At 53.0% G+C, this 24,075-nt stretch overlaps 74 non-coding genes across 74 annotated transcripts; 25 read left to right on the forward strand and 49 right to left on the reverse strand.

Moving 5' to 3' along the window:
- The first annotated feature begins 423 nt into the window (after window positions 1-423).
- Window positions 424-495, forward strand: Trnap-agg (transfer RNA proline (anticodon AGG)). The gene has a single exon. It is a non-coding gene; the product is annotated as a tRNA-Pro (tRNA).
- A 194-nt stretch (window positions 496-689) lies between these two features.
- On the reverse strand, window positions 690-761 carry Trnav-aac (transfer RNA valine (anticodon AAC)). Its single transcript has one exon. It is a non-coding gene; the product is annotated as a tRNA-Val (tRNA).
- Window positions 762-918: 157 nt separating this feature from the next.
- Trnav-cac (transfer RNA valine (anticodon CAC)) lies at window positions 919-991 on the reverse strand. Its single transcript has one exon. It is a non-coding gene; the product is annotated as a tRNA-Val (tRNA).
- A 401-nt stretch (window positions 992-1,392) lies between these two features.
- Trnap-agg (transfer RNA proline (anticodon AGG)) lies at window positions 1,393-1,464 on the forward strand. Its single transcript has one exon. It is a non-coding gene; the product is annotated as a tRNA-Pro (tRNA).
- A 194-nt stretch (window positions 1,465-1,658) lies between these two features.
- Trnav-aac (transfer RNA valine (anticodon AAC)) lies at window positions 1,659-1,731 on the reverse strand. Its single transcript has one exon. It is a non-coding gene; the product is annotated as a tRNA-Val (tRNA).
- Window positions 1,732-1,888: 157 nt separating this feature from the next.
- On the reverse strand, window positions 1,889-1,961 carry Trnav-cac (transfer RNA valine (anticodon CAC)). Its single transcript has one exon. It is a non-coding gene; the product is annotated as a tRNA-Val (tRNA).
- A 401-nt stretch (window positions 1,962-2,362) lies between these two features.
- Window positions 2,363-2,434, forward strand: Trnap-agg (transfer RNA proline (anticodon AGG)). The gene has a single exon. It is a non-coding gene; the product is annotated as a tRNA-Pro (tRNA).
- Window positions 2,435-2,628: 194 nt separating this feature from the next.
- On the reverse strand, window positions 2,629-2,701 carry Trnav-aac (transfer RNA valine (anticodon AAC)). Its single transcript has one exon. It is a non-coding gene; the product is annotated as a tRNA-Val (tRNA).
- A 157-nt stretch (window positions 2,702-2,858) lies between these two features.
- Window positions 2,859-2,931, reverse strand: Trnav-cac (transfer RNA valine (anticodon CAC)). Its single transcript has one exon. It is a non-coding gene; the product is annotated as a tRNA-Val (tRNA).
- Window positions 2,932-3,332: 401 nt separating this feature from the next.
- Trnap-agg (transfer RNA proline (anticodon AGG)) lies at window positions 3,333-3,404 on the forward strand. Its single transcript has one exon. It is a non-coding gene; the product is annotated as a tRNA-Pro (tRNA).
- A 194-nt stretch (window positions 3,405-3,598) lies between these two features.
- On the reverse strand, window positions 3,599-3,671 carry Trnav-aac (transfer RNA valine (anticodon AAC)). Its single transcript has one exon. It is a non-coding gene; the product is annotated as a tRNA-Val (tRNA).
- A 157-nt stretch (window positions 3,672-3,828) lies between these two features.
- On the reverse strand, window positions 3,829-3,901 carry Trnav-cac (transfer RNA valine (anticodon CAC)). Its single transcript has one exon. It is a non-coding gene; the product is annotated as a tRNA-Val (tRNA).
- Window positions 3,902-4,302: 401 nt separating this feature from the next.
- Trnap-agg (transfer RNA proline (anticodon AGG)) lies at window positions 4,303-4,374 on the forward strand. The gene has a single exon. It is a non-coding gene; the product is annotated as a tRNA-Pro (tRNA).
- Window positions 4,375-4,568: 194 nt separating this feature from the next.
- On the reverse strand, window positions 4,569-4,641 carry Trnav-aac (transfer RNA valine (anticodon AAC)). The gene has a single exon. It is a non-coding gene; the product is annotated as a tRNA-Val (tRNA).
- Window positions 4,642-4,798: 157 nt separating this feature from the next.
- On the reverse strand, window positions 4,799-4,871 carry Trnav-cac (transfer RNA valine (anticodon CAC)). Its single transcript has one exon. It is a non-coding gene; the product is annotated as a tRNA-Val (tRNA).
- A 402-nt stretch (window positions 4,872-5,273) lies between these two features.
- On the forward strand, window positions 5,274-5,345 carry Trnap-agg (transfer RNA proline (anticodon AGG)). Its single transcript has one exon. It is a non-coding gene; the product is annotated as a tRNA-Pro (tRNA).
- Window positions 5,346-5,539: 194 nt separating this feature from the next.
- On the reverse strand, window positions 5,540-5,612 carry Trnav-aac (transfer RNA valine (anticodon AAC)). The gene has a single exon. It is a non-coding gene; the product is annotated as a tRNA-Val (tRNA).
- Window positions 5,613-5,769: 157 nt separating this feature from the next.
- Trnav-cac (transfer RNA valine (anticodon CAC)) lies at window positions 5,770-5,842 on the reverse strand. Its single transcript has one exon. It is a non-coding gene; the product is annotated as a tRNA-Val (tRNA).
- Window positions 5,843-6,243: 401 nt separating this feature from the next.
- On the forward strand, window positions 6,244-6,315 carry Trnap-agg (transfer RNA proline (anticodon AGG)). Its single transcript has one exon. It is a non-coding gene; the product is annotated as a tRNA-Pro (tRNA).
- A 194-nt stretch (window positions 6,316-6,509) lies between these two features.
- Window positions 6,510-6,582, reverse strand: Trnav-aac (transfer RNA valine (anticodon AAC)). Its single transcript has one exon. It is a non-coding gene; the product is annotated as a tRNA-Val (tRNA).
- A 157-nt stretch (window positions 6,583-6,739) lies between these two features.
- Trnav-cac (transfer RNA valine (anticodon CAC)) lies at window positions 6,740-6,812 on the reverse strand. The gene has a single exon. It is a non-coding gene; the product is annotated as a tRNA-Val (tRNA).
- Window positions 6,813-7,213: 401 nt separating this feature from the next.
- Trnap-agg (transfer RNA proline (anticodon AGG)) lies at window positions 7,214-7,285 on the forward strand. The gene has a single exon. It is a non-coding gene; the product is annotated as a tRNA-Pro (tRNA).
- A 194-nt stretch (window positions 7,286-7,479) lies between these two features.
- Trnav-aac (transfer RNA valine (anticodon AAC)) lies at window positions 7,480-7,552 on the reverse strand. Its single transcript has one exon. It is a non-coding gene; the product is annotated as a tRNA-Val (tRNA).
- A 157-nt stretch (window positions 7,553-7,709) lies between these two features.
- Window positions 7,710-7,782, reverse strand: Trnav-cac (transfer RNA valine (anticodon CAC)). The gene has a single exon. It is a non-coding gene; the product is annotated as a tRNA-Val (tRNA).
- A 402-nt stretch (window positions 7,783-8,184) lies between these two features.
- Window positions 8,185-8,256, forward strand: Trnap-agg (transfer RNA proline (anticodon AGG)). The gene has a single exon. It is a non-coding gene; the product is annotated as a tRNA-Pro (tRNA).
- A 194-nt stretch (window positions 8,257-8,450) lies between these two features.
- Window positions 8,451-8,523, reverse strand: Trnav-aac (transfer RNA valine (anticodon AAC)). Its single transcript has one exon. It is a non-coding gene; the product is annotated as a tRNA-Val (tRNA).
- A 157-nt stretch (window positions 8,524-8,680) lies between these two features.
- Window positions 8,681-8,753, reverse strand: Trnav-cac (transfer RNA valine (anticodon CAC)). Its single transcript has one exon. It is a non-coding gene; the product is annotated as a tRNA-Val (tRNA).
- Window positions 8,754-9,154: 401 nt separating this feature from the next.
- Window positions 9,155-9,226, forward strand: Trnap-agg (transfer RNA proline (anticodon AGG)). Its single transcript has one exon. It is a non-coding gene; the product is annotated as a tRNA-Pro (tRNA).
- A 194-nt stretch (window positions 9,227-9,420) lies between these two features.
- Window positions 9,421-9,493, reverse strand: Trnav-aac (transfer RNA valine (anticodon AAC)). Its single transcript has one exon. It is a non-coding gene; the product is annotated as a tRNA-Val (tRNA).
- A 157-nt stretch (window positions 9,494-9,650) lies between these two features.
- On the reverse strand, window positions 9,651-9,723 carry Trnav-cac (transfer RNA valine (anticodon CAC)). The gene has a single exon. It is a non-coding gene; the product is annotated as a tRNA-Val (tRNA).
- Window positions 9,724-10,125: 402 nt separating this feature from the next.
- On the forward strand, window positions 10,126-10,197 carry Trnap-agg (transfer RNA proline (anticodon AGG)). Its single transcript has one exon. It is a non-coding gene; the product is annotated as a tRNA-Pro (tRNA).
- A 194-nt stretch (window positions 10,198-10,391) lies between these two features.
- Window positions 10,392-10,464, reverse strand: Trnav-aac (transfer RNA valine (anticodon AAC)). The gene has a single exon. It is a non-coding gene; the product is annotated as a tRNA-Val (tRNA).
- A 157-nt stretch (window positions 10,465-10,621) lies between these two features.
- Window positions 10,622-10,694, reverse strand: Trnav-cac (transfer RNA valine (anticodon CAC)). The gene has a single exon. It is a non-coding gene; the product is annotated as a tRNA-Val (tRNA).
- A 401-nt stretch (window positions 10,695-11,095) lies between these two features.
- On the forward strand, window positions 11,096-11,167 carry Trnap-agg (transfer RNA proline (anticodon AGG)). Its single transcript has one exon. It is a non-coding gene; the product is annotated as a tRNA-Pro (tRNA).
- Window positions 11,168-11,361: 194 nt separating this feature from the next.
- Window positions 11,362-11,434, reverse strand: Trnav-aac (transfer RNA valine (anticodon AAC)). Its single transcript has one exon. It is a non-coding gene; the product is annotated as a tRNA-Val (tRNA).
- A 157-nt stretch (window positions 11,435-11,591) lies between these two features.
- Trnav-cac (transfer RNA valine (anticodon CAC)) lies at window positions 11,592-11,664 on the reverse strand. Its single transcript has one exon. It is a non-coding gene; the product is annotated as a tRNA-Val (tRNA).
- Window positions 11,665-12,065: 401 nt separating this feature from the next.
- Window positions 12,066-12,137, forward strand: Trnap-agg (transfer RNA proline (anticodon AGG)). The gene has a single exon. It is a non-coding gene; the product is annotated as a tRNA-Pro (tRNA).
- A 194-nt stretch (window positions 12,138-12,331) lies between these two features.
- On the reverse strand, window positions 12,332-12,404 carry Trnav-aac (transfer RNA valine (anticodon AAC)). Its single transcript has one exon. It is a non-coding gene; the product is annotated as a tRNA-Val (tRNA).
- Window positions 12,405-12,561: 157 nt separating this feature from the next.
- Window positions 12,562-12,634, reverse strand: Trnav-cac (transfer RNA valine (anticodon CAC)). Its single transcript has one exon. It is a non-coding gene; the product is annotated as a tRNA-Val (tRNA).
- Window positions 12,635-13,035: 401 nt separating this feature from the next.
- Trnap-agg (transfer RNA proline (anticodon AGG)) lies at window positions 13,036-13,107 on the forward strand. Its single transcript has one exon. It is a non-coding gene; the product is annotated as a tRNA-Pro (tRNA).
- Window positions 13,108-13,301: 194 nt separating this feature from the next.
- On the reverse strand, window positions 13,302-13,374 carry Trnav-aac (transfer RNA valine (anticodon AAC)). The gene has a single exon. It is a non-coding gene; the product is annotated as a tRNA-Val (tRNA).
- A 157-nt stretch (window positions 13,375-13,531) lies between these two features.
- On the reverse strand, window positions 13,532-13,604 carry Trnav-cac (transfer RNA valine (anticodon CAC)). Its single transcript has one exon. It is a non-coding gene; the product is annotated as a tRNA-Val (tRNA).
- Window positions 13,605-14,005: 401 nt separating this feature from the next.
- Window positions 14,006-14,077, forward strand: Trnap-agg (transfer RNA proline (anticodon AGG)). Its single transcript has one exon. It is a non-coding gene; the product is annotated as a tRNA-Pro (tRNA).
- A 194-nt stretch (window positions 14,078-14,271) lies between these two features.
- On the reverse strand, window positions 14,272-14,344 carry Trnav-aac (transfer RNA valine (anticodon AAC)). Its single transcript has one exon. It is a non-coding gene; the product is annotated as a tRNA-Val (tRNA).
- A 157-nt stretch (window positions 14,345-14,501) lies between these two features.
- On the reverse strand, window positions 14,502-14,574 carry Trnav-cac (transfer RNA valine (anticodon CAC)). The gene has a single exon. It is a non-coding gene; the product is annotated as a tRNA-Val (tRNA).
- A 402-nt stretch (window positions 14,575-14,976) lies between these two features.
- Window positions 14,977-15,048, forward strand: Trnap-agg (transfer RNA proline (anticodon AGG)). Its single transcript has one exon. It is a non-coding gene; the product is annotated as a tRNA-Pro (tRNA).
- A 194-nt stretch (window positions 15,049-15,242) lies between these two features.
- Trnav-aac (transfer RNA valine (anticodon AAC)) lies at window positions 15,243-15,315 on the reverse strand. The gene has a single exon. It is a non-coding gene; the product is annotated as a tRNA-Val (tRNA).
- Window positions 15,316-15,472: 157 nt separating this feature from the next.
- Trnav-cac (transfer RNA valine (anticodon CAC)) lies at window positions 15,473-15,545 on the reverse strand. The gene has a single exon. It is a non-coding gene; the product is annotated as a tRNA-Val (tRNA).
- A 402-nt stretch (window positions 15,546-15,947) lies between these two features.
- Trnap-agg (transfer RNA proline (anticodon AGG)) lies at window positions 15,948-16,019 on the forward strand. Its single transcript has one exon. It is a non-coding gene; the product is annotated as a tRNA-Pro (tRNA).
- A 194-nt stretch (window positions 16,020-16,213) lies between these two features.
- On the reverse strand, window positions 16,214-16,286 carry Trnav-aac (transfer RNA valine (anticodon AAC)). The gene has a single exon. It is a non-coding gene; the product is annotated as a tRNA-Val (tRNA).
- Window positions 16,287-16,443: 157 nt separating this feature from the next.
- On the reverse strand, window positions 16,444-16,516 carry Trnav-cac (transfer RNA valine (anticodon CAC)). Its single transcript has one exon. It is a non-coding gene; the product is annotated as a tRNA-Val (tRNA).
- A 401-nt stretch (window positions 16,517-16,917) lies between these two features.
- On the forward strand, window positions 16,918-16,989 carry Trnap-agg (transfer RNA proline (anticodon AGG)). The gene has a single exon. It is a non-coding gene; the product is annotated as a tRNA-Pro (tRNA).
- A 194-nt stretch (window positions 16,990-17,183) lies between these two features.
- On the reverse strand, window positions 17,184-17,256 carry Trnav-aac (transfer RNA valine (anticodon AAC)). Its single transcript has one exon. It is a non-coding gene; the product is annotated as a tRNA-Val (tRNA).
- A 157-nt stretch (window positions 17,257-17,413) lies between these two features.
- On the reverse strand, window positions 17,414-17,486 carry Trnav-cac (transfer RNA valine (anticodon CAC)). Its single transcript has one exon. It is a non-coding gene; the product is annotated as a tRNA-Val (tRNA).
- A 401-nt stretch (window positions 17,487-17,887) lies between these two features.
- Trnap-agg (transfer RNA proline (anticodon AGG)) lies at window positions 17,888-17,959 on the forward strand. Its single transcript has one exon. It is a non-coding gene; the product is annotated as a tRNA-Pro (tRNA).
- A 194-nt stretch (window positions 17,960-18,153) lies between these two features.
- Trnav-aac (transfer RNA valine (anticodon AAC)) lies at window positions 18,154-18,226 on the reverse strand. Its single transcript has one exon. It is a non-coding gene; the product is annotated as a tRNA-Val (tRNA).
- Window positions 18,227-18,383: 157 nt separating this feature from the next.
- Window positions 18,384-18,456, reverse strand: Trnav-cac (transfer RNA valine (anticodon CAC)). Its single transcript has one exon. It is a non-coding gene; the product is annotated as a tRNA-Val (tRNA).
- Window positions 18,457-18,857: 401 nt separating this feature from the next.
- On the forward strand, window positions 18,858-18,929 carry Trnap-agg (transfer RNA proline (anticodon AGG)). The gene has a single exon. It is a non-coding gene; the product is annotated as a tRNA-Pro (tRNA).
- Window positions 18,930-19,123: 194 nt separating this feature from the next.
- Trnav-aac (transfer RNA valine (anticodon AAC)) lies at window positions 19,124-19,196 on the reverse strand. The gene has a single exon. It is a non-coding gene; the product is annotated as a tRNA-Val (tRNA).
- A 157-nt stretch (window positions 19,197-19,353) lies between these two features.
- On the reverse strand, window positions 19,354-19,426 carry Trnav-cac (transfer RNA valine (anticodon CAC)). The gene has a single exon. It is a non-coding gene; the product is annotated as a tRNA-Val (tRNA).
- Window positions 19,427-19,828: 402 nt separating this feature from the next.
- On the forward strand, window positions 19,829-19,900 carry Trnap-agg (transfer RNA proline (anticodon AGG)). Its single transcript has one exon. It is a non-coding gene; the product is annotated as a tRNA-Pro (tRNA).
- Window positions 19,901-20,094: 194 nt separating this feature from the next.
- Window positions 20,095-20,167, reverse strand: Trnav-aac (transfer RNA valine (anticodon AAC)). Its single transcript has one exon. It is a non-coding gene; the product is annotated as a tRNA-Val (tRNA).
- Window positions 20,168-20,324: 157 nt separating this feature from the next.
- On the reverse strand, window positions 20,325-20,397 carry Trnav-cac (transfer RNA valine (anticodon CAC)). The gene has a single exon. It is a non-coding gene; the product is annotated as a tRNA-Val (tRNA).
- Window positions 20,398-20,799: 402 nt separating this feature from the next.
- Window positions 20,800-20,871, forward strand: Trnap-agg (transfer RNA proline (anticodon AGG)). Its single transcript has one exon. It is a non-coding gene; the product is annotated as a tRNA-Pro (tRNA).
- A 194-nt stretch (window positions 20,872-21,065) lies between these two features.
- Trnav-aac (transfer RNA valine (anticodon AAC)) lies at window positions 21,066-21,138 on the reverse strand. Its single transcript has one exon. It is a non-coding gene; the product is annotated as a tRNA-Val (tRNA).
- Window positions 21,139-21,295: 157 nt separating this feature from the next.
- On the reverse strand, window positions 21,296-21,368 carry Trnav-cac (transfer RNA valine (anticodon CAC)). Its single transcript has one exon. It is a non-coding gene; the product is annotated as a tRNA-Val (tRNA).
- A 401-nt stretch (window positions 21,369-21,769) lies between these two features.
- On the forward strand, window positions 21,770-21,841 carry Trnap-agg (transfer RNA proline (anticodon AGG)). Its single transcript has one exon. It is a non-coding gene; the product is annotated as a tRNA-Pro (tRNA).
- Window positions 21,842-22,035: 194 nt separating this feature from the next.
- Window positions 22,036-22,108, reverse strand: Trnav-aac (transfer RNA valine (anticodon AAC)). Its single transcript has one exon. It is a non-coding gene; the product is annotated as a tRNA-Val (tRNA).
- A 157-nt stretch (window positions 22,109-22,265) lies between these two features.
- On the reverse strand, window positions 22,266-22,338 carry Trnav-cac (transfer RNA valine (anticodon CAC)). The gene has a single exon. It is a non-coding gene; the product is annotated as a tRNA-Val (tRNA).
- A 402-nt stretch (window positions 22,339-22,740) lies between these two features.
- Window positions 22,741-22,812, forward strand: Trnap-agg (transfer RNA proline (anticodon AGG)). The gene has a single exon. It is a non-coding gene; the product is annotated as a tRNA-Pro (tRNA).
- Window positions 22,813-23,006: 194 nt separating this feature from the next.
- Trnav-aac (transfer RNA valine (anticodon AAC)) lies at window positions 23,007-23,079 on the reverse strand. Its single transcript has one exon. It is a non-coding gene; the product is annotated as a tRNA-Val (tRNA).
- A 157-nt stretch (window positions 23,080-23,236) lies between these two features.
- Trnav-cac (transfer RNA valine (anticodon CAC)) lies at window positions 23,237-23,309 on the reverse strand. The gene has a single exon. It is a non-coding gene; the product is annotated as a tRNA-Val (tRNA).
- Window positions 23,310-23,711: 402 nt separating this feature from the next.
- Trnap-agg (transfer RNA proline (anticodon AGG)) lies at window positions 23,712-23,783 on the forward strand. The gene has a single exon. It is a non-coding gene; the product is annotated as a tRNA-Pro (tRNA).
- A 194-nt stretch (window positions 23,784-23,977) lies between these two features.
- Window positions 23,978-24,050, reverse strand: Trnav-aac (transfer RNA valine (anticodon AAC)). The gene has a single exon. It is a non-coding gene; the product is annotated as a tRNA-Val (tRNA).
- Between the last annotated feature and the right edge of the window lie 25 nt (window positions 24,051-24,075).

Here is a 24,075-nt window from a genome sequence, read left to right on the forward strand (position 1 = left end):
TAACCGCTACACTACGGAAACGACGGACCTGAGGAGTCCATCCATGTTCACTCGAACTTGCCTCAGACTTTCTCTCGTCCGCGAATGCACACACGACAGTTCCTTTGTCAGCCTGGAACCCATCACAGCCGAGGGCTCAAGAAGTCTTCGGGGTGCTCGAGAGGGTGTCTGCCGTAGCACCCCTAACGAGATAGCGGCGTTTCGCGCAGTCGTTATTGCAAGTCATATCAGCAAAAGCAATCACTTTCTCAGCAGCAGGCAGTGCGAGCCCAGCGGCAGCTCTACATGAAGGTACCAATAGCCCAGGAAGGCCGCCGACCGCAGGAATTCGCGCCGCCCCCATCCCGCCAGCGTACACGAGACTTCCAGGGCACCCTGGACGACATCGAGGGACTGGAATAATTGGCATTCGCCGTGTCACAGGGCTCGTTGGTCTAGGGGTATGATTCCTGCTTAGGGTGCAGGAGGTCCCGGGTTCAAATCCCGGACGAGCCCTAGCGTTTTGTGCAAAGTGATCGCACGTCAGTGGCTGAGTCAGCGCAAAAAGCTCGCCGTCAATATCAAATGAATTTCTTATTCGATGTGAGCAATTGACACTCGGGTCCGACGCGTGAAGGCGATTACGAAGGTTTCGGGTACAGATGGTAGCAGATGCATGTTAGTACGTCTTGCTTAAAGAGATGAAAAAGTGTTTCCGCCGGGATCGAACCGGGGACCTTCTGCGTGTTAGGCAGACGTGATAACCGCTACACCACGGAAACTGCTTGTGTGCACCTTACTTCACAGACGACTTATAGTGATGTTGCCATCGTAACTAAAAAATTCAATAAATGTGGTACTTGCAAACGAAGGGACATGCAGCAGATCCACACACGACGTGGCTCATTGGAGGACAATACGACATAGGCAGGAAAATACTGTTCCCGCCCGGGATCGAACCGGGGACCTTCTGCGTGTGAAGCAGACGTGATAACCGCTACACTACGGAAACGACGGACCTGAGGAGTCCATCCATGTTCACTCGAACTTGCCTCAGACTTTCTCTCGTCCGCGAATGCACACACGACAGTTCCTTTGTCAGCCTGGAACCCATCACAGCCGAGGGCTCAAGAAGTCTTCGGGGTGCTCGAGAGGGTGTCTGCCGTAGCACCCCTAACGAGATAGCGGCGTTTCGCGCAGTCGTTATTGCAAGTCATATCAGCAAAAGCAATCACTTTCTCAGCAGCATTCAGTGCGAGCCCAGCGGCAGCTCTACATGAAGGTACCAATAGCCCAGGAAGGAAGCCGATCGCGGGAATTCGCACCGCCCCCATCCCGCCAGCGTACACGATACCTCCATGGCACCCTGGACGACATGGATGGACTGGAATAATTGGCATTGCCGTGTCACAGGGCTCGTTGGTCTAGGGGTATGATTCCTGCTTAGGGTGCAGGAGGTCCCGGGTTCAAATCCCGGACGAGCCCTAGCGTTTTGTGCAAAGTGATCGCACGTCAGTGGCTGAGTCAGCGCAAAAAGCTCGCCGTCAATATCAAATGAATTTCTTATTCGATGTGAGCAATTGACACTCGGGTCCGACGCGTGAAGGCGATTACGAAGGTTTCGGGTACAGATGGTAGCAGATGCATGTTAGTACGTCTTGCTTAAAGAGATGGAAAAGTGTTTCCGCCCGGGATCGAACCGGGGACCTTCTGCGTGTTAGGCAGACGTGATAACCGCTACACCACGGAAACTGCTTGTGTGCACCTTACTTCACAGACGATTTATAGTGATGTTGCCATCGTAACTAAAAAATTCAATAAATGTGGTACTTGCAAACGAAGGGACATGCAGCAGATCCACACACGACGTGGCTCATTGGAGGACAATACGACATAGGCAGGAAAATACTGTTCCCGCCCGGGATCGAACCGGGGACCTTCTGCGTGTGAAGCAGACGTGATAACCGCTACACTACGGAAACGACGGACCTGAGGAGTCCATCCATGTTCACTCGAACTTGCCTCAGACTTTCTCTCGTCCGCGAATGCACACACGACAGTTCCTTTGTCAGCCTGGAACCCATCACAGCCGAGGGCTCAAGAAGTCTTCGGGGTGCTCGAGAGGGTGTCTGCCGTAGCACCCCTAACGAGATAGCGGCGTTTCGCGCAGTCGTTATTGCAAGTCATATCAGCAAAAGCAATCACTTTCTCAGCAGCATTCAGTGCGAGCCCAGCGGCAGCTCTACATGAAGGTACCAATAGCCCAGGAAGGAAGCCGATCGCGGGAATTCGCACCGCCCCCATCCCGCCAGCGTACACGATACCTCCATGGCACCCTGGACGACATGGATGGACTGGAATAATTGGCATTGCCGTGTCACAGGGCTCGTTGGTCTAGGGGTATGATTCCTGCTTAGGGTGCAGGAGGTCCCGGGTTCAAATCCCGGACGAGCCCTAGCGTTTTGTGCAAAGTGATCGCACGTCAGTGGCTGAGTCAGCGCAAAAAGCTCGCCGTCAATATCAAATGAATTTCTTATTCGATGTGAGCAATTGACACTCGGGTCCGACGCGTGAAGGCGATTACGAAGGTTTCGGGTACAGATGGTAGCAGATGCATGTTAGTACGTCTTGCTTAAAGAGATGGAAAAGTGTTTCCGCCCGGGATCGAACCGGGGACCTTCTGCGTGTTAGGCAGACGTGATAACCGCTACACCACTGAAACTGCTTGTGTGCACCTTACTTCACAGACGATTTATAGTGATGTTGCCATCGTAACTAAAAAATTCAATAAATGTGGTACTTGCAAACGAAGGGACATGCAGCAGATCCACACACGACGTGGCTCATTGGAGGACAATACGACATAGGCAGGAAAATACTGTTCCCGCCCGGGATCGAACCGGGGACCTTCTGCGTGTGAAGCAGACGTGATAACCGCTACACTACGGAAACGACGGACCTGAGGAGTCCATCCATGTTCACTCGAACTTGCCTCAGACTTTCTCTCGTCCGCGAATGCACACACGACAGTTCCTTTGTCAGCCTGGAACCCATCACAGCCGAGGGCTCAAGAAGTCTTCGGGGTGCTCGAGAGGGTGTCTGCCGTAGCACCCCTAACGAGATAGCGGCGTTTCGCGCAGTCGTTATTGCAAGTCATATCAGCAAAAGCAATCACTTTCTCAGCAGCATTCAGTGCGAGCCCAGCGGCAGCTCTACATGAAGGTACCAATAGCCCAGGAAGGAAGCCGATCGCGGGAATTCGCACCGCCCCCATCCCGCCAGCGTACACGATACCTCCATGGCACCCTGGACGACATGGATGGACTGGAATAATTGGCATTGCCGTGTCACAGGGCTCGTTGGTCTAGGGGTATGATTCCTGCTTAGGGTGCAGGAGGTCCCGGGTTCAAATCCCGGACGAGCCCTAGCGTTTTGTGCAAAGTGATCGCACGTCAGTGGCTGAGTCAGCGCAAAAAGCTCGCCGTCAATATCAAATGAATTTCTTATTCGATGTGAGCAATTGACACTCGGGTCCGACGCGTGAAGGCGATTACGAAGGTTTCGGGTACAGATGGTAGCAGATGCATGTTAGTACGTCTTGCTTAAAGAGATGAAAAAGTGTTTCCGCCCGGGATCGAACCGGGGACCTTCTGCGTGTTAGGCAGACGTGATAACCGCTACACCACGGAAACTGCTTGTGTGCACCTTACTTCACAGACGACTTATAGTGATGTTGCCATCGTAACTAAAAAATTCAATAAATGTGGTACTTGCAAACGAAGGGACATGCAGCAGATCCACACACGACGTGGCTCATTGGAGGACAATACGACATAGGCAGGAAAATACTGTTCCCGCCCGGGATCGAACCGGGGACCTTCTGCGTGTGAAGCAGACGTGATAACCGCTACACTACGGAAACGACGGACCTGAGGAGTCCATCCATGTTCACTCGAACTTGCCTCAGACTTTCTCTCGTCCGCGAATGCACACACGACAGTTCCTTTGTCAGCCTGGAACCCATCACAGCCGAGGGCTCAAGAAGTCTTCGGGGTGCTCGAGAGGGTGTCTGCCGTAGCACCCCTAACGAGATAGCGGCGTTTCGCGCAGTCGTTATTGCAAGTCATATCAGCAAAAGCAATCACTTTCTCAGCAGCATTCAGTGCGAGCCCAGCGGCAGCTCTACATGAAGGTACCAATAGCCCAGGAAGGAAGCCGATCGCGGGAATTCGCACCGCCCCCATCCCGCCAGCGTACACGATACCTCCATGGCACCCTGGACGACATGGATGGACTGGAATAATTGGCATTGCCGTGTCACAGGGCTCGTTGGTCTAGGGGTATGATTCCTGCTTAGGGTGCAGGAGGTCCCGGGTTCAAATCCCGGACGAGCCCTAGCGTTTTGTGCAAAGTGATCGCACGTCAGTGGCTGAGTCAGCGCAAAAAGCTCGCCGTCAATATCAAATGAATTTCTTATTCGATGTGAGCAATTGACACTCGGGTCCGACGCGTGAAGGCGATTACGAAGGTTTCGGGTACAGATGGTAGCAGATGCATGTTAGTACGTCTTGCTTAAAGAGATGGAAAAGTGTTTCCGCCCGGGATCGAACCGGGGACCTTCTGCGTGTTAGGCAGACGTGATAACCGCTACACCACTGAAACTGCTTGTGTGCACCTTACTTCACAGACGATTTATAGTGATGTTGCCATCGTAACTAAAAAATTCAATAAATGTGGTACTTGCAAACGAAGGGACATGCAGCAGATCCACACACGACGTGGCTCATTGGAGGACAATACGACATAGGCAGGAAAATACTGTTCCCGCCCGGGATCGAACCGGGGACCTTCTGCGTGTGAAGCAGACGTGATAACCGCTACACTACGGAAACGACGGACCTGAGGAGTCCATCCATGTTCACTCGAACTTGCCTCAGACTTTCTCTCGTCCGCGAATGCACACACGACAGTTCCTTTGTCAGCCTGGAACCCATCACAGCCGAGGGCTCAAGAAGTCTTCGGGGTGCTCGAGAGGGTGTCTGCCGTAGCACCCCTAACGAGATAGCGGCGTTTCGCGCAGTCGTTATTGCAAGTCATATCAGCAAAAGCAATCACTTTCTCAGCAGCAGGCAGTGCGAGCCCAGCGGCAGCTCTACATGAAGGTACCAATAGCCCAGGAAGGCCGCCGACCGCAGGAATTCGCGCCGCCCCCATCCCGCCAGCGTACACGAGACTTCCAGGGCACCCTGGACGACATCGAGGGACTGGAATAATTGGCATTCGCCGTGTCACAGGGCTCGTTGGTCTAGGGGTATGATTCCTGCTTAGGGTGCAGGAGGTCCCGGGTTCAAATCCCGGACGAGCCCTAGCGTTTTGTGCAAAGTGATCGCACGTCAGTGGCTGAGTCAGCGCAAAAAGCTCGCCGTCAATATCAAATGAATTTCTTATTCGATGTGAGCAATTGACACTCGGGTCCGACGCGTGAAGGCGATTACGAAGGTTTCGGGTACAGATGGTAGCAGATGCATGTTAGTACGTCTTGCTTAAAGAGATGAAAAAGTGTTTCCGCCCGGGATCGAACCGGGGACCTTCTGCGTGTTAGGCAGACGTGATAACCGCTACACCACGGAAACTGCTTGTGTGCACCTTACTTCACAGACGACTTATAGTGATGTTGCCATCGTAACTAAAAAATTCAATAAATGTGGTACTTGCAAACGAAGGGACATGCAGCAGATCCACACACGACGTGGCTCATTGGAGGACAATACGACATAGGCAGGAAAATACTGTTCCCGCCCGGGATCGAACCGGGGACCTTCTGCGTGTGAAGCAGACGTGATAACCGCTACACTACGGAAACGACGGACCTGAGGAGTCCATCCATGTTCACTCGAACTTGCCTCAGACTTTCTCTCGTCCGCGAATGCACACACGACAGTTCCTTTGTCAGCCTGGAACCCATCACAGCCGAGGGCTCAAGAAGTCTTCGGGGTGCTCGAGAGGGTGTCTGCCGTAGCACCCCTAACGAGATAGCGGCGTTTCGCGCAGTCGTTATTGCAAGTCATATCAGCAAAAGCAATCACTTTCTCAGCAGCATTCAGTGCGAGCCCAGCGGCAGCTCTACATGAAGGTACCAATAGCCCAGGAAGGAAGCCGATCGCGGGAATTCGCACCGCCCCCATCCCGCCAGCGTACACGATACCTCCATGGCACCCTGGACGACATGGATGGACTGGAATAATTGGCATTGCCGTGTCACAGGGCTCGTTGGTCTAGGGGTATGATTCCTGCTTAGGGTGCAGGAGGTCCCGGGTTCAAATCCCGGACGAGCCCTAGCGTTTTGTGCAAAGTGATCGCACGTCAGTGGCTGAGTCAGCGCAAAAAGCTCGCCGTCAATATCAAATGAATTTCTTATTCGATGTGAGCAATTGACACTCGGGTCCGACGCGTGAAGGCGATTACGAAGGTTTCGGGTACAGATGGTAGCAGATGCATGTTAGTACGTCTTGCTTAAAGAGATGGAAAAGTGTTTCCGCCCGGGATCGAACCGGGGACCTTCTGCGTGTTAGGCAGACGTGATAACCGCTACACCACTGAAACTGCTTGTGTGCACCTTACTTCACAGACGATTTATAGTGATGTTGCCATCGTAACTAAAAAATTCAATAAATGTGGTACTTGCAAACGAAGGGACATGCAGCAGATCCACACACGACGTGGCTCATTGGAGGACAATACGACATAGGCAGGAAAATACTGTTCCCGCCCGGGATCGAACCGGGGACCTTCTGCGTGTGAAGCAGACGTGATAACCGCTACACTACGGAAACGACGGACCTGAGGAGTCCATCCATGTTCACTCGAACTTGCCTCAGACTTTCTCTCGTCCGCGAATGCACACACGACAGTTCCTTTGTCAGCCTGGAACCCATCACAGCCGAGGGCTCAAGAAGTCTTCGGGGTGCTCGAGAGGGTGTCTGCCGTAGCACCCCTAACGAGATAGCGGCGTTTCGCGCAGTCGTTATTGCAAGTCATATCAGCAAAAGCAATCACTTTCTCAGCAGCATTCAGTGCGAGCCCAGCGGCAGCTCTACATGAAGGTACCAATAGCCCAGGAAGGAAGCCGATCGCGGGAATTCGCACCGCCCCCATCCCGCCAGCGTACACGATACCTCCATGGCACCCTGGACGACATGGATGGACTGGAATAATTGGCATTGCCGTGTCACAGGGCTCGTTGGTCTAGGGGTATGATTCCTGCTTAGGGTGCAGGAGGTCCCGGGTTCAAATCCCGGACGAGCCCTAGCGTTTTGTGCAAAGTGATCGCACGTCAGTGGCTGAGTCAGCGCAAAAAGCTCGCCGTCAATATCAAATGAATTTCTTATTCGATGTGAGCAATTGACACTCGGGTCCGACGCGTGAAGGCGATTACGAAGGTTTCGGGTACAGATGGTAGCAGATGCATGTTAGTACGTCTTGCTTAAAGAGATGGAAAAGTGTTTCCGCCCGGGATCGAACCGGGGACCTTCTGCGTGTTAGGCAGACGTGATAACCGCTACACCACTGAAACTGCTTGTGTGCACCTTACTTCACAGACGATTTATAGTGATGTTGCCATCGTAACTAAAAAATTCAATAAATGTGGTACTTGCAAACGAAGGGACATGCAGCAGATCCACACACGACGTGGCTCATTGGAGGACAATACGACATAGGCAGGAAAATACTGTTCCCGCCCGGGATCGAACCGGGGACCTTCTGCGTGTGAAGCAGACGTGATAACCGCTACACTACGGAAACGACGGACCTGAGGAGTCCATCCTTGTTCACTCGAACTTGCCTCAGACTTTCTCTCGTCCGCGAATGCACACACGACAGTTCCTTTGTCAGCCTGGAACCCATCACAGCCGAGGGCTCAAGAAGTCTTCGGGGTGCTCGAGAGGGTGTCTGCCGTAGCACCCCTAACGAGATAGCGGCGTTTCGCGCAGTCGTTATTGCAAGTCATATCAGCAAAAGCAATCACTTTCTCAGCAGCAGGCAGTGCGAGCCCAGCGGCAGCTCTACATGAAGGTACCAATAGCCCAGGAAGGCCGCCGACCGCAGGAATTCGCGCCGCCCCCATCCCGCCAGCGTACACGAGACTTCCAGGGCACCCTGGACGACATCGAGGGACTGGAATAATTGGCATTCGCCGTGTCACAGGGCTCGTTGGTCTAGGGGTATGATTCCTGCTTAGGGTGCAGGAGGTCCCGGGTTCAAATCCCGGACGAGCCCTAGCGTTTTGTGCAAAGTGATCGCACGTCAGTGGCTGAGTCAGCGCAAAAAGCTCGCCGTCAATATCAAATGAATTTCTTATTCGATGTGAGCAATTGACACTCGGGTCCGACGCGTGAAGGCGATTACGAAGGTTTCGGGTACAGATGGTAGCAGATGCATGTTAGTACGTCTTGCTTAAAGAGATGGAAAAGTGTTTCCGCCCGGGATCGAACCGGGGACCTTCTGCGTGTTAGGCAGACGTGATAACCGCTACACCACTGAAACTGCTTGTGTGCACCTTACTTCACAGACGATTTATAGTGATGTTGCCATCGTAACTAAAAAATTCAATAAATGTGGTACTTGCAAACGAAGGGACATGCAGCAGATCCACACACGACGTGGCTCATTGGAGGACAATACGACATAGGCAGGAAAATACTGTTCCCGCCCGGGATCGAACCGGGGACCTTCTGCGTGTGAAGCAGACGTGATAACCGCTACACTACGGAAACGACGGACCTGAGGAGTCCATCCATGTTCACTCGAACTTGCCTCAGACTTTCTCTCGTCCGCGAATGCACACACGACAGTTCCTTTGTCAGCCTGGAACCCATCACAGCCGAGGGCTCAAGAAGTCTTCGGGGTGCTCGAGAGGGTGTCTGCCGTAGCACCCCTAACGAGATAGCGGCGTTTCGCGCAGTCGTTATTGCAAGTCATATCAGCAAAAGCAATCACTTTCTCAGCAGCATTCAGTGCGAGCCCAGCGGCAGCTCTACATGAAGGTACCAATAGCCCAGGAAGGAAGCCGATCGCGGGAATTCGCACCGCCCCCATCCCGCCAGCGTACACGATACCTCCATGGCACCCTGGACGACATGGATGGACTGGAATAATTGGCATTGCCGTGTCACAGGGCTCGTTGGTCTAGGGGTATGATTCCTGCTTAGGGTGCAGGAGGTCCCGGGTTCAAATCCCGGACGAGCCCTAGCGTTTTGTGCAAAGTGATCGCACGTCAGTGGCTGAGTCAGCGCAAAAAGCTCGCCGTCAATATCAAATGAATTTCTTATTCGATGTGAGCAATTGACACTCGGGTCCGACGCGTGAAGGCGATTACGAAGGTTTCGGGTACAGATGGTAGCAGATGCATGTTAGTACGTCTTGCTTAAAGAGATGGAAAAGTGTTTCCGCCCGGGATCGAACCGGGGACCTTCTGCGTGTTAGGCAGACGTGATAACCGCTACACCACTGAAACTGCTTGTGTGCACCTTACTTCACAGACGATTTATAGTGATGTTGCCATCGTAACTAAAAAATTCAATAAATGTGGTACTTGCAAACGAAGGGACATGCAGCAGATCCACACACGACGTGGCTCATTGGAGGACAATACGACATAGGCAGGAAAATACTGTTCCCGCCCGGGATCGAACCGGGGACCTTCTGCGTGTGAAGCAGACGTGATAACCGCTACACTACGGAAACGACGGACCTGAGGAGTCCATCCTTGTTCACTCGAACTTGCCTCAGACTTTCTCTCGTCCGCGAATGCACACACGACAGTTCCTTTGTCAGCCTGGAACCCATCACAGCCGAGGGCTCAAGAAGTCTTCGGGGTGCTCGAGAGGGTGTCTGCCGTAGCACCCCTAACGAGATAGCGGCGTTTCGCGCAGTCGTTATTGCAAGTCATATCAGCAAAAGCAATCACTTTCTCAGCAGCAGGCAGTGCGAGCCCAGCGGCAGCTCTACATGAAGGTACCAATAGCCCAGGAAGGCCGCCGACCGCAGGAATTCGCGCCGCCCCCATCCCGCCAGCGTACACGAGACTTCCAGGGCACCCTGGACGACATCGAGGGACTGGAATAATTGGCATTCGCCGTGTCACAGGGCTCGTTGGTCTAGGGGTATGATTCCTGCTTAGGGTGCAGGAGGTCCCGGGTTCAAATCCCGGACGAGCCCTAGCGTTTTGTGCAAAGTGATCGCACGTCAGTGGCTGAGTCAGCGCAAAAAGCTCGCCGTCAATATCAAATGAATTTCTTATTCGATGTGAGCAATTGACACTCGGGTCCGACGCGTGAAGGCGATTACGAAGGTTTCGGGTACAGATGGTAGCAGATGCATGTTAGTACGTCTTGCTTAAAGAGATGAAAAAGTGTTTCCGCCCGGGATCGAACCGGGGACCTTCTGCGTGTTAGGCAGACGTGATAACCGCTACACCACGGAAACTGCTTGTGTGCACCTTACTTCACAGACGACTTATAGTGATGTTGCCATCGTAACTAAAAAATTCAATAAATGTGGTACTTGCAAACGAAGGGACATGCAGCAGATCCACACACGACGTGGCTCATTGGAGGACAATACGACATAGGCAGGAAAATACTGTTCCCGCCCGGGATCGAACCGGGGACCTTCTGCGTGTGAAGCAGACGTGATAACCGCTACACTACGGAAACGACGGACCTGAGGAGTCCATCCATGTTCACTCGAACTTGCCTCAGACTTTCTCTCGTCCGCGAATGCACACACGACAGTTCCTTTGTCAGCCTGGAACCCATCACAGCCGAGGGCTCAAGAAGTCTTCGGGGTGCTCGAGAGGGTGTCTGCCGTAGCACCCCTAACGAGATAGCGGCGTTTCGCGCAGTCGTTATTGCAAGTCATATCAGCAAAAGCAATCACTTTCTCAGCAGCATTCAGTGCGAGCCCAGCGGCAGCTCTACATGAAGGTACCAATAGCCCAGGAAGGAAGCCGATCGCGGGAATTCGCACCGCCCCCATCCCGCCAGCGTACACGATACCTCCATGGCACCCTGGACGACATGGATGGACTGGAATAATTGGCATTGCCGTGTCACAGGGCTCGTTGGTCTAGGGGTATGATTCCTGCTTAGGGTGCAGGAGGTCCCGGGTTCAAATCCCGGACGAGCCCTAGCGTTTTGTGCAAAGTGATCGCACGTCAGTGGCTGAGTCAGCGCAAAAAGCTCGCCGTCAATATCAAATGAATTTCTTATTCGATGTGAGCAATTGACACTCGGGTCCGACGCGTGAAGGCGATTACGAAGGTTTCGGGTACAGATGGTAGCAGATGCATGTTAGTACGTCTTGCTTAAAGAGATGGAAAAGTGTTTCCGCCCGGGATCGAACCGGGGACCTTCTGCGTGTTAGGCAGACGTGATAACCGCTACACCACGGAAACTGCTTGTGTGCACCTTACTTCACAGACGATTTATAGTGATGTTGCCATCGTAACTAAAAAATTCAATAAATGTGGTACTTGCAAACGAAGGGACATGCAGCAGATCCACACACGACGTGGCTCATTGGAGGACAATACGACATAGGCAGGAAAATACTGTTCCCGCCCGGGATCGAACCGGGGACCTTCTGCGTGTGAAGCAGACGTGATAACCGCTACACTACGGAAACGACGGACCTGAGGAGTCCATCCATGTTCACTCGAACTTGCCTCAGACTTTCTCTCGTCCGCGAATGCACACACGACAGTTCCTTTGTCAGCCTGGAACCCATCACAGCCGAGGGCTCAAGAAGTCTTCGGGGTGCTCGAGAGGGTGTCTGCCGTAGCACCCCTAACGAGATAGCGGCGTTTCGCGCAGTCGTTATTGCAAGTCATATCAGCAAAAGCAATCACTTTCTCAGCAGCATTCAGTGCGAGCCCAGCGGCAGCTCTACATGAAGGTACCAATAGCCCAGGAAGGAAGCCGATCGCGGGAATTCGCACCGCCCCCATCCCGCCAGCGTACACGATACCTCCATGGCACCCTGGACGACATGGATGGACTGGAATAATTGGCATTGCCGTGTCACAGGGCTCGTTGGTCTAGGGGTATGATTCCTGCTTAGGGTGCAGGAGGTCCCGGGTTCAAATCCCGGACGAGCCCTAGCGTTTTGTGCAAAGTGATCGCACGTCAGTGGCTGAGTCAGCGCAAAAAGCTCGCCGTCAATATCAAATGAATTTCTTATTCGATGTGAGCAATTGACACTCGGGTCCGACGCGTGAAGGCGATTACGAAGGTTTCGGGTACAGATGGTAGCAGATGCATGTTAGTACGTCTTGCTTAAAGAGATGGAAAAGTGTTTCCGCCCGGGATCGAACCGGGGACCTTCTGCGTGTTAGGCAGACGTGATAACCGCTACACCACGGAAACTGCTTGTGTGCACCTTACTTCACAGACGATTTATAGTGATGTTGCCATCGTAACTAAAAAATTCAATAAATGTGGTACTTGCAAACGAAGGGACATGCAGCAGATCCACACACGACGTGGCTCATTGGAGGACAATACGACATAGGCAGGAAAATACTGTTCCCGCCCGGGATCGAACCGGGGACCTTCTGCGTGTGAAGCAGACGTGATAACCGCTACACTACGGAAACGACGGACCTGAGGAGTCCATCCATGTTCACTCGAACTTGCCTCAGACTTTCTCTCGTCCGCGAATGCACACACGACAGTTCCTTTGTCAGCCTGGAACCCATCACAGCCGAGGGCTCAAGAAGTCTTCGGGGTGCTCGAGAGGGTGTCTGCCGTAGCACCCCTAACGAGATAGCGGCGTTTCGCGCAGTCGTTATTGCAAGTCATATCAGCAAAAGCAATCACTTTCTCAGCAGCATTCAGTGCGAGCCCAGCGGCAGCTCTACATGAAGGTACCAATAGCCCAGGAAGGAAGCCGATCGCGGGAATTCGCACCGCCCCCATCCCGCCAGCGTACACGATACCTCCATGGCACCCTGGACGACATGGATGGACTGGAATAATTGGCATTGCCGTGTCACAGGGCTCGTTGGTCTAGGGGTATGATTCCTGCTTAGGGTGCAGGAGGTCCCGGGTTCAAATCCCGGACGAGCCCTAGCGTTTTGTGCAAAGTGATCGCACGTCAGTGGCTGAGTCAGCGCAAAAAGCTCGCCGTCAATATCAAATGAATTTCTTATTCGATGTGAGCAATTGACACTCGGGTCCGACGCGTGAAGGCGATTACGAAGGTTTCGGGTACAGATGGTAGCAGATGCATGTTAGTACGTCTTGCTTAAAGAGATGGAAAAGTGTTTCCGCCCGGGATCGAACCGGGGACCTTCTGCGTGTTAGGCAGACGTGATAACCGCTACACCACTGAAACTGCTTGTGTGCACCTTACTTCACAGACGATTTATAGTGATGTTGCCATCGTAACTAAAAAATTCAATAAATGTGGTACTTGCAAACGAAGGGACATGCAGCAGATCCACACACGACGTGGCTCATTGGAGGACAATACGACATAGGCAGGAAAATACTGTTCCCGCCCGGGATCGAACCGGGGACCTTCTGCGTGTGAAGCAGACGTGATAACCGCTACACTACGGAAACGACGGACCTGAGGAGTCCATCCATGTTCACTCGAACTTGCCTCAGACTTTCTCTCGTCCGCGAATGCACACACGACAGTTCCTTTGTCAGCCTGGAACCCATCACAGCCGAGGGCTCAAGAAGTCTTCGGGGTGCTCGAGAGGGTGTCTGCCGTAGCACCCCTAACGAGATAGCGGCGTTTCGCGCAGTCGTTATTGCAAGTCATATCAGCAAAAGCAATCACTTTCTCAGCAGCATTCAGTGCGAGCCCAGCGGCAGCTCTACATGAAGGTACCAATAGCCCAGGAAGGAAGCCGATCGCGGGAATTCGCACCGCCCCCATCCCGCCAGCGTACACGATACCTCCATGGCACCCTGGACGACATGGATGGACTGGAATAATTGGCATTGCCGTGTCACAGGGCTCGTTGGTCTAGGGGTATGATTCCTGCTTAGGGTGCAGGAGGTCCCGGGTTCAAATCCCGGACGAGCCCTAGCGTTTTGTGCAAAGTGATCGCACGTCAGTGGCTGAGTCAGCGCAAAAAGCTCGCCGTCAATATCAAATGAATTTCTTATTCGATGTGAGCAATTGACACTCGGGTCCGACGCGTGAAGGCGATTACGAAGGTTTCGGGTACAGATGGTAGCAGATGCATGTTAGTACGTCTTGCTTAAAGAGATGGAAAAGTGTTTCCGCCCGGGATCGAACCGGGGACCTTCTGCGTGTTAGGCAGACGTGATAACCGCTACACCACTGAAACTGCTTGTGTGCACCTTACTTCACAGACGATTTATAGTGATGTTGCCATCGTAACTAAAAAATTCAATAAATGTGGTACTTGCAAACGAAGGGACATGCAGCAGATCCACACACGACGTGGCTCATTGGAGGACAATACGACATAGGCAGGAAAATACTGTTCCCGCCCGGGATCGAACCGGGGACCTTCTGCGTGTGAAGCAGACGTGATAACCGCTACACTACGGAAACGACGGACCTGAGGAGTCCATCCTTGTTCACTCGAACTTGCCTCAGACTTTCTCTCGTCCGCGAATGCACACACGACAGTTCCTTTGTCAGCCTGGAACCCATCACAGCCGAGGGCTCAAGAAGTCTTCGGGGTGCTCGAGAGGGTGTCTGCCGTAGCACCCCTAACGAGATAGCGGCGTTTCGCGCAGTCGTTATTGCAAGTCATATCAGCAAAAGCAATCACTTTCTCAGCAGCAGGCAGTGCGAGCCCAGCGGCAGCTCTACATGAAGGTACCAATAGCCCAGGAAGGCCGCCGACCGCAGGAATTCGCGCCGCCCCCATCCCGCCAGCGTACACGAGACTTCCAGGGCACCCTGGACAACATCGAGGGACTGGAATAATTGGCATTCGCCGTGTCACAGGGCTCGTTGGTCTAGGGGTATGATTCCTGCTTAGGGTGCAGGAGGTCCCGGGTTCAAATCCCGGACGAGCCCTAGCGTTTTGTGCAAAGTGATCGCACGTCAGTGGCTGAGTCAGCGCAAAAAGCTCGCCGTCAATATCAAATGAATTTCTTATTCGATGTGAGCAATTGACACTCGGGTCCGACGCGTGAAGGCGATTACGAAGGTTTCGGGTACAGATGGTAGCAGATGCATGTTAGTACGTCTTGCTTAAAGAGATGAAAAAGTGTTTTCGCCCGGGATCGAACCGGGGACCTTCTGCGTGTTAGGCAGACGTGATAACCGCTACACCACGGAAACTGCTTGTGTGCACCTTACTTCACAGACGACTTATAGTGATGTTGCCATCGTAACTAAAAAATTCAATAAATGTGGTACTTGCAAACGAAGGGACATGCAGCAGATCCACACACGACGTGGCTCATTGGAGGACAATACGACATAGGCAGGAAAATACTGTTCCCGCCCGGGATCGAACCGGGGACCTTCTGCGTGTGAAGCAGACGTGATAACCGCTACACTACGGAAATGACGGACCTGAGGAGTCCATCCTTGTTCACTCGAACTTGCCTCAGACTTTCTCTCGTCCGCGAATGCACACACGACAGTTCTTTTGTCAGCCTGGAACCCATCACAGCCGAGGGCTCAAGAAGTCTTCGGGGTGCTCGAGAGGGTGTCTGTCGTAGCACCCCTAACGAGATAGCGGCGTTTCGCGCAGTCGTTATTGCAAGTCATATCAGCAAAAGCAATCACTTTCTCAGCAGCAGGCAGTGCGAGCCCAGCGGCAGCTCTACATGAAGGTACCAATAGCCCAGGAAGGCCGCCGACCGCAGGAATTCGCGCCGCCCCCATCCCGCCAGCGTACACGAGACTTCCAGGGCACCCTGGACGACATCGAGGGACTGGAATAATTGGCATTCGCCGTGTCACAGGGCTCGTTGGTCTAGGGGTATGATTCCTGCTTAGGGTGCAGGAGGTCCCGGGTTCAAATCCCGGACGAGCCCTAGCGTTTTGTGCAAAGTGATCGCACGTCAGTGGCTGAGTCAGCGCAAAAAGCTCGCCGTCAATATCAAATGAATTTCTTATTCGATGTGAGCAATTGACACTCGGGTCCGACGCGTGAAGGCGATTACGAAGGTTTCGGGTACAGATGGTAGCAGATGCATGTTAGTACGTCTTGCTTAAAGAGATGAAAAAGTGTTTCCGCCCGGGATCGAACCGGGGACCTTCTGCGTGTTAGGCAGACGTGATAACCGCTACACCACGGAAACTGCTTGTGTGCACCTTACTTCACAGACGACTTATAGTGATGTTGCCATCGTAACTAAAAAATTCAATAAATGTGGTACTTGCAAACGAAGGGACATGCAGCAGATCCACACACGACGTGGCTCATTGGAGGACAATACGACATAGGCAGGAAAATACTGTTCCCGCCCGGGATCGAACCGGGGACCTTCTGCGTGTGAAGCAGACGTGATAACCGCTACACTACGGAAACGACGGACCTGAGGAGTCCATCCATGTTCACTCGAACTTGCCTCAGACTTTCTCTCGTCCGCGAATGCACACACGACAGTTCCTTTGTCAGCCTGGAACCCATCACAGCCGAGGGCTCAAGAAGTCTTCGGGGTGCTCGAGAGGGTGTCTGCCGTAGCACCCCTAACGAGATAGCGGCGTTTCGCGCAGTCGTTATTGCAAGTCATATCAGCAAAAGCAATCACTTTCTCAGCAGCATTCAGTGCGAGCCCAGCGGCAGCTCTACATGAAGGTACCAATAGCCCAGGAAGGAAGCCGATCGCGGGAATTCGCACCGCCCCCATCCCGCCAGCGTACACGATACCTCCATGGCACCCTGGACGACATGGATGGACTGGAATAATTGGCATTGCCGTGTCACAGGGCTCGTTGGTCTAGGGGTATGATTCCTGCTTAGGGTGCAGGAGGTCCCGGGTTCAAATCCCGGACGAGCCCTAGCGTTTTGTGCAAAGTGATCGCACGTCAGTGGCTGAGTCAGCGCAAAAAGCTCGCCGTCAATATCAAATGAATTTCTTATTCGATGTGAGCAATTGACACTCGGGTCCGACGCGTGAAGGCGATTACGAAGGTTTCGGGTACAGATGGTAGCAGATGCATGTTAGTACGTCTTGCTTAAAGAGATGGAAAAGTGTTTCCGCCCGGGATCGAACCGGGGACCTTCTGCGTGTTAGGCAGACGTGATAACCGCTACACCACGGAAACTGCTTGTGTGCACCTTACTTCACAGACGATTTATAGTGATGTTGCCATCGTAACTAAAAAATTCAATAAATGTGGTACTTGCAAACGAAGGGACATGCAGCAGATCCACACACGACGTGGCTCATTGGAGGACAATACGACATAGGCAGGAAAATACTGTTCCCGCCCGGGATCGAACCGGGGACCTTCTGCGTGTGAAGCAGACGTGATAACCGCTACACTACGGAAACGACGGACCTGAGGAGTCCATCCATGTTCACTCGAACTTGCCTCAGACTTTCTCTCGTCCGCGAATGCACACACGACAGTTCCTTTGTCAGCCTGGAACCCATCACAGCCGAGGGCTCAAGAAGTCTTCGGGGTGCTCGAGAGGGTGTCTGCCGTAGCACCCCTAACGAGATAGCGGCGTTTCGCGCAGTCGTTATTGCAAGTCATATCAGCAAAAGCAATCACTTTCTCAGCAGCATTCAGTGCGAGCCCAGCGGCAGCTCTACATGAAGGTACCAATAGCCCAGGAAGGAAGCCGATCGCGGGAATTCGCACCGCCCCCATCCCGCCAGCGTACACGATACCTCCATGGCACCCTGGACGACATGGATGGACTGGAATAATTGGCATTGCCGTGTCACAGGGCTCGTTGGTCTAGGGGTATGATTCCTGCTTAGGGTGCAGGAGGTCCCGGGTTCAAATCCCGGACGAGCCCTAGCGTTTTGTGCAAAGTGATCGCACGTCAGTGGCTGAGTCAGCGCAAAAAGCTCGCCGTCAATATCAAATGAATTTCTTATTCGATGTGAGCAATTGACACTCGGGTCCGACGCGTGAAGGCGATTACGAAGGTTTCGGGTACAGATGGTAGCAGATGCATGTTAGTACGTCTTGCTTAAAGAGATGGAAAAGTGTTTCCGCCCGGGATCGAACCGGGGACCTTCTGCGTGTTAGGCAGACGTGATAACCGCTACACCACGGAAACTGCTTGTGTGCACCTTACTTCACAGACGATTTATAGTGATGTTGCCATCGTAACTAAAAAATTCAATAAATGTGGTACTTGCAAACGAAGGGACATGCAGCAGATCCACACACGACGTGGCTCATTGGAGGACAATACGACATAGGCAGGAAAATACTGTTCCCGCCCGGGATCGAACCGGGGACCTTCTGCGTGTGAAGCAGACGTGATAACCGCTACACTACGGAAACGACGGACCTGAGGAGTCCATCCATGTTCACTCGAACTTGCCTCAGACTTTCTCTCGTCCGCGAATGCACACACGACAGTTCCTTTGTCAGCCTGGAACCCATCACAGCCGAGGGCTCAAGAAGTCTTCGGGGTGCTCGAGAGGGTGTCTGCCGTAGCACCCCTAACGAGATAGCGGCGTTTCGCGCAGTCGTTATTGCAAGTCATATCAGCAAAAGCAATCACTTTCTCAGCAGCATTCAGTGCGAGCCCAGCGGCAGCTCTACATGAAGGTACCAATAGCCCAGGAAGGAAGCCGATCGCGGGAATTCGCACCGCCCCCATCCCGCCAGCGTACACGATACCTCCATGGCACCCTGGACGACATGGATGGACTGGAATAATTGGCATTGCCGTGTCACAGGGCTCGTTGGTCTAGGGGTATGATTCCTGCTTAGGGTGCAGGAGGTCCCGGGTTCAAATCCCGGACGAGCCCTAGCGTTTTGTGCAAAGTGATCGCACGTCAGTGGCTGAGTCAGCGCAAAAAGCTCGCCGTCAATATCAAATGAATTTCTTATTCGATGTGAGCAATTGACACTCGGGTCCGACGCGTGAAGGCGATTACGAAGGTTTCGGGTACAGATGGTAGCAGATGCATGTTAGTACGTCTTGCTTAAAGAGATGGAAAAGTGTTTCCGCCCGGGATCGAACCGGGGACCTTCTGCGTGTTAGGCAGACGTGATAACCGCTACACCACTGAAACTGCTTGTGTGCACCTTACTTCACAGACGATTTATAGTGATGTTGCCATCGTAACTAAAAAATTCAATAAATGTGGTACTTGCAAACGAAGGGACATGCAGCAGATCCACACACGACGTGGCTCATTGGAGGACAATACGACATAGGCAGGAAAATACTGTTCCCGCCCGGGATCGAACCGGGGACCTTCTGCGTGTGAAGCAGACGTGATAACCGCTACACTACGGAAACGACGGACCTGAGGAGTCCATCCTTGTTCACTCGAACTTGCCTCAGACTTTCTCTCGTCCGCGAATGCACACACGACAGTTCCTTTGTCAGCCTGGAACCCATCACAGCCGAGGGCTCAAGAAGTCTTCGGGGTGCTCGAGAGGGTGTCTGCCGTAGCACCCCTAACGAGATAGCGGCGTTTCGCGCAGTCGTTATTGCAAGTCATATCAGCAAAAGCAATCACTTTCTCAGCAGCAGGCAGTGCGAGCCCAGCGGCAGCTCTACATGAAGGTACCAATAGCCCAGGAAGGCCGCCGACCGCAGGAATTCGCGCCGCCCCCATCCCGCCAGCGTACACGAGACTTCCAGGGCACCCTGGACAACATCGAGGGACTGGAATAATTGGCATTCGCCGTGTCACAGGGCTCGTTGGTCTAGGGGTATGATTCCTGCTTAGGGTGCAGGAGGTCCCGGGTTCAAATCCCGGACGAGCCCTAGCGTTTTGTGCAAAGTGATCGCACGTCAGTGGCTGAGTCAGCGCAAAAAGCTCGCCGTCAATATCAAATGAATTTCTTATTCGATGTGAGCAATTGACACTCGGGTCCGACGCGTGAAGGCGATTACGAAGGTTTCGGGTACAGATGGTAGCAGATGCATGTTAGTACGTCTTGCTTAAAGAGATGAAAAAGTGTTTTCGCCCGGGATCGAACCGGGGACCTTCTGCGTGTTAGGCAGACGTGATAACCGCTACACCACGGAAACTGCTTGTGTGCACCTTACTTCACAGACGACTTATAGTGATGTTGCCATCGTAACTAAAAAATTCAATAAATGTGGTACTTGCAAACGAAGGGACATGCAGCAGATCCACACACGACGTGGCTCATTGGAGGACAATACGACATAGGCAGGAAAATACTGTTCCCGCCCGGGATCGAACCGGGGACCTTCTGCGTGTGAAGCAGACGTGATAACCGCTACACTACGGAAATGACGGACCTGAGGAGTCCATCCTTGTTCACTCGAACTTGCCTCAGACTTTCTCTCGTCCGCGAATGCACACACGACAGTTCTTTTGTCAGCCTGGAACCCATCACAGCCGAGGGCTCAAGAAGTCTTCGGGGTGCTCGAGAGGGTGTCTGCCGTAGCACCCCTAACGAGATAGCGGCGTTTCGCGCAGTCGTTATTGCAAGTCATATCAGCAAAAGCAATCACTTTCTCAGCAGCAGGCAGTGCGAGCCCAGCGGCAGCTCTACATGAAGGTACCAATAGCCCAGGAAGGCCGCCGACCGCAGGAATTCGCGCCGCCCCCATCCCGCCAGCGTACACGAGACTTCCAGGGCACCCTGGACGACATCGAGGGACTGGAATAATTGGCATTCGCCGTGTCACAGGGCTCGTTGGTCTAGGGGTATGATTCCTGCTTAGGGTGCAGGAGGTCCCGGGTTCAAATCCCGGACGAGCCCTAGCGTTTTGTGCAAAGTGATCGCACGTCAGTGGCTGAGTCAGCGCAAAAAGCTCGCCGTCAATATCAAATGAATTTCTTATTCGATGTGAGCAATTGACACTCGGGTCCGACGCGTGAAGGCGATTACGAAGGTTTCGGGTACAGATGGTAGCAGATGCATGTTAGTACGTCTTGCTTAAAGAGATGAAAAAGTGTTTCCGCCCGGGATCGAACCGGGGACCTTCTGCGTGTTAGGCAGACGTGATAACCGCTACACCACGGAAACTGCTTGTGTGCACCTTACTTCACAGACGACTTATAGTGATGTTGCCATCGTAACTAAAAAATTCAATAAATGTGGTACTTGCAAACGAAGGGACATGCAGCAGATCCACACACGACGTGGCTCATTGGAGGACAATACGACATAGGCAGGAAAATACTGTTCCCGCCCGGGATCGAACCGGGGACCTTCTGCGTGTGAAGCAGACGTGATAACCGCTACACTACGGAAACGACGGACCTGAGGAGTCCATCCATGTTCACTCGAACTTGCCTCAGACTTTCTCTCGTCCGCGAATGCACACACGACAGTTCCTTTGTCAGCCTGGAACCCATCACAGCCGAGGGCTCAAGAAGTCTTCGGGGTGCTCGAGAGGGTGTCTGCCGTAGCACCCCTAACGAGATAGCGGCGTTTCGCGCAGTCGTTATTGCAAGTCATATCAGCAAAAGCAATCACTTTCTCAGCAGCATTCAGTGCGAGCCCAGCGGCAGCTCTACATGAAGGTACCAATAGCCCAGGAAGGAAGCCGATCGCGGGAATTCGCACCGCCCCCATCCCGCCAGCGTACACGATACCTCCATGGCACCCTGGACGACATGGATGGACTGGAATAATTGGCATTGCCGTGTCACAGGGCTCGTTGGTCTAGGGGTATGATTCCTGCTTAGGGAGCAGGAGGTCCCGGGTTCAAATCCCGGACGAGCCCTAGCGTTTTGTGCAAAGTGATCGCACGTCAGTGGCTGAGTCAGCGCAAAAAGCTCGCCGTCAATATCAAATGAATTTCTTATTCGATGTGAGCAATTGACACTCGGGTCCGACGCGTGAAGGCGATTACGAAGGTTTCGGGTACAGATGGTAGCAGATGCATGTTAGTACGTCTTGCTTAAAGAGATGGAAAAGTGTTTCCGCCCGGGATCGAACCGGGGACCTTCTGCGTGTTAGGCAGACGTGATAACCGCTACACCACGGAAACTGCTTGTGTGCACCTTACTTCACAGACGATTTATAGTGATGTTGCCATCGTAACTAAAAAATTCAATAAATGTGGTACTTGCAAACGAAGGGACATGCAGCAGATCCACACACGACGTGGCTCATTGGAGGACAATACGACATAGGCAGGAAAATACTGTTCCCGCCCGGGATCGAACCGGGGACCTTCTGCGTGTGAAGCAGACGTGATAACCGCTACACTACGGAAACGACGGACCTGAGGGGTCCATCCTTGTTCACTCGAACTTGCCTCAGACTTTCTCTCGTCCGCGAATGCACACACGACAGTTCTTTTGTCAGCCTGGAACCCATCACAGCCGAGGGCTCAAGAAGTCTTCGGGGTGCTCGAGAGGGTGTCTGCCGTAGCACCCCTAACGAGATAGCGGCGTTTCGCGCAGTCGTTATTGCAAGTCATATCAGCAAAAGCAATCACTTTCTCAGCAGCATTCAGTGCGAGCCCAGCGGCAGCTCTACATGAAGGTACCAATAGCCCAGGAAGGCCGCCGACCGCAGGAATTCGCGCCGCCCCCATCCCGCCAGCGTACACGAGACTTCCAGGGCACCCTGGACGACATCGAGGGACTGGAATAATTGGCATTCGCCGTGTCACAGGGCTCGTTGGTCTAGGGGTATGATTCCTGCTTAGGGTGCAGGAGGTCCCGGGTTCAAATCCCGGACGAGCCCTAGCGTTTTGTGCAAAGTGATCGCACGTCAGTGGCTGAGTCAGCGCAAAAAGCTCGCCGTCAATATCAAATGAATTTCTTATTCGATGTGAGCAATTGACACTCGGGTCCGACGCGTGAAGGCGATTACGAAGGTTTCGGGTACAGATGGTAGCAGATGCATGTTAGTACGTCTTGCTTAAAGAGATGAAAAAGTGTTTCCGCCCGGGATCGAACCGGGGACCTTCTGCGTGTTAGGCAGACGTGATAACCGCTACACCACGGAAACTGCTTGTGTGCACCTTACTTCACAGACGACTTATAGTGATGTTGCCATCGTAACTAAAAAATTCAATAAATGTGGTACTTGCAAACGAAGGGACATGCAGCAGATCCACACACGACGTGGCTCATTGGAGGACAATACGACATAGGCAGGAAAATACTGTTCCCGCCCGGGATCGAACCGGGGACCTTCTGCGTGTGAAGCAGACGTGATAACCGCTACACTACGGAAACGACGGACCTGAGGAGTCCATCCATGTTCACTCGAACTTGCCTCAGACTTTCTCTCGTCCGCGAATGCACACACGACAGTTCCTTTGTCAGCCTGGAACCCATCACAGCCGAGGGCTCAAGAAGTCTTCGGGGTGCTCGAGAGGGTGTCTGCCGTAGCACCCCTAACGAGATAGCGGCGTTTCGCGCAGTCGTTATTGCAAGTCATATCAGCAAAAGCAATCACTTTCTCAGCAGCAGGCAGTGCGAGCCCAGCGGCAGCTCTACATGAAGGTACCAATAGCCCAGGAAGGCCGCCGACCGCAGGAATTCGCGCCGCCCCCATCCCGCCAGCGTACACGAGACTTCCAGGGCACCCTGGACGACATCGAGGGACTGGAATAATTGGCATTCGCCGTGTCACAGGGCTCGTTGGTCTAGGGGTATGATTCCTGCTTAGGGTGCAGGAGGTCCCGGGTTCAAATCCCGGACGAGCCCTAGCGTTTTGTGCAAAGTGATCGCACGTCAGTGGCTGAGTCAGCGCAAAAAGCTCGCCGTCAATATCAAATGAATTTCTTATTCGATGTGAGCAATTGACACTCGGGTCCGACGCGTGAAGGCGATTACGAAGGTTTCGGGTACAGATGGTAGCAGATGCATGTTAGTACGTCTTGCTTAAAGAGATGAAAAAGTGTTTCCGCCCGGGATCGAACCGGGGACCTTCTGCGTGTTAGGCAGACGTGATAACCGCTACACCACGGAAACTGCTTGTGTGCACCTTACTTCACAG

This window comes from Schistocerca serialis, unplaced genomic scaffold (genome assembly GCF_023864345.2).
Source record: "Schistocerca serialis cubense isolate TAMUIC-IGC-003099 unplaced genomic scaffold, iqSchSeri2.2 HiC_scaffold_717, whole genome shotgun sequence".
Lineage (NCBI taxonomy): Eukaryota > Metazoa > Arthropoda > Insecta > Orthoptera > Acrididae > Schistocerca > Schistocerca serialis.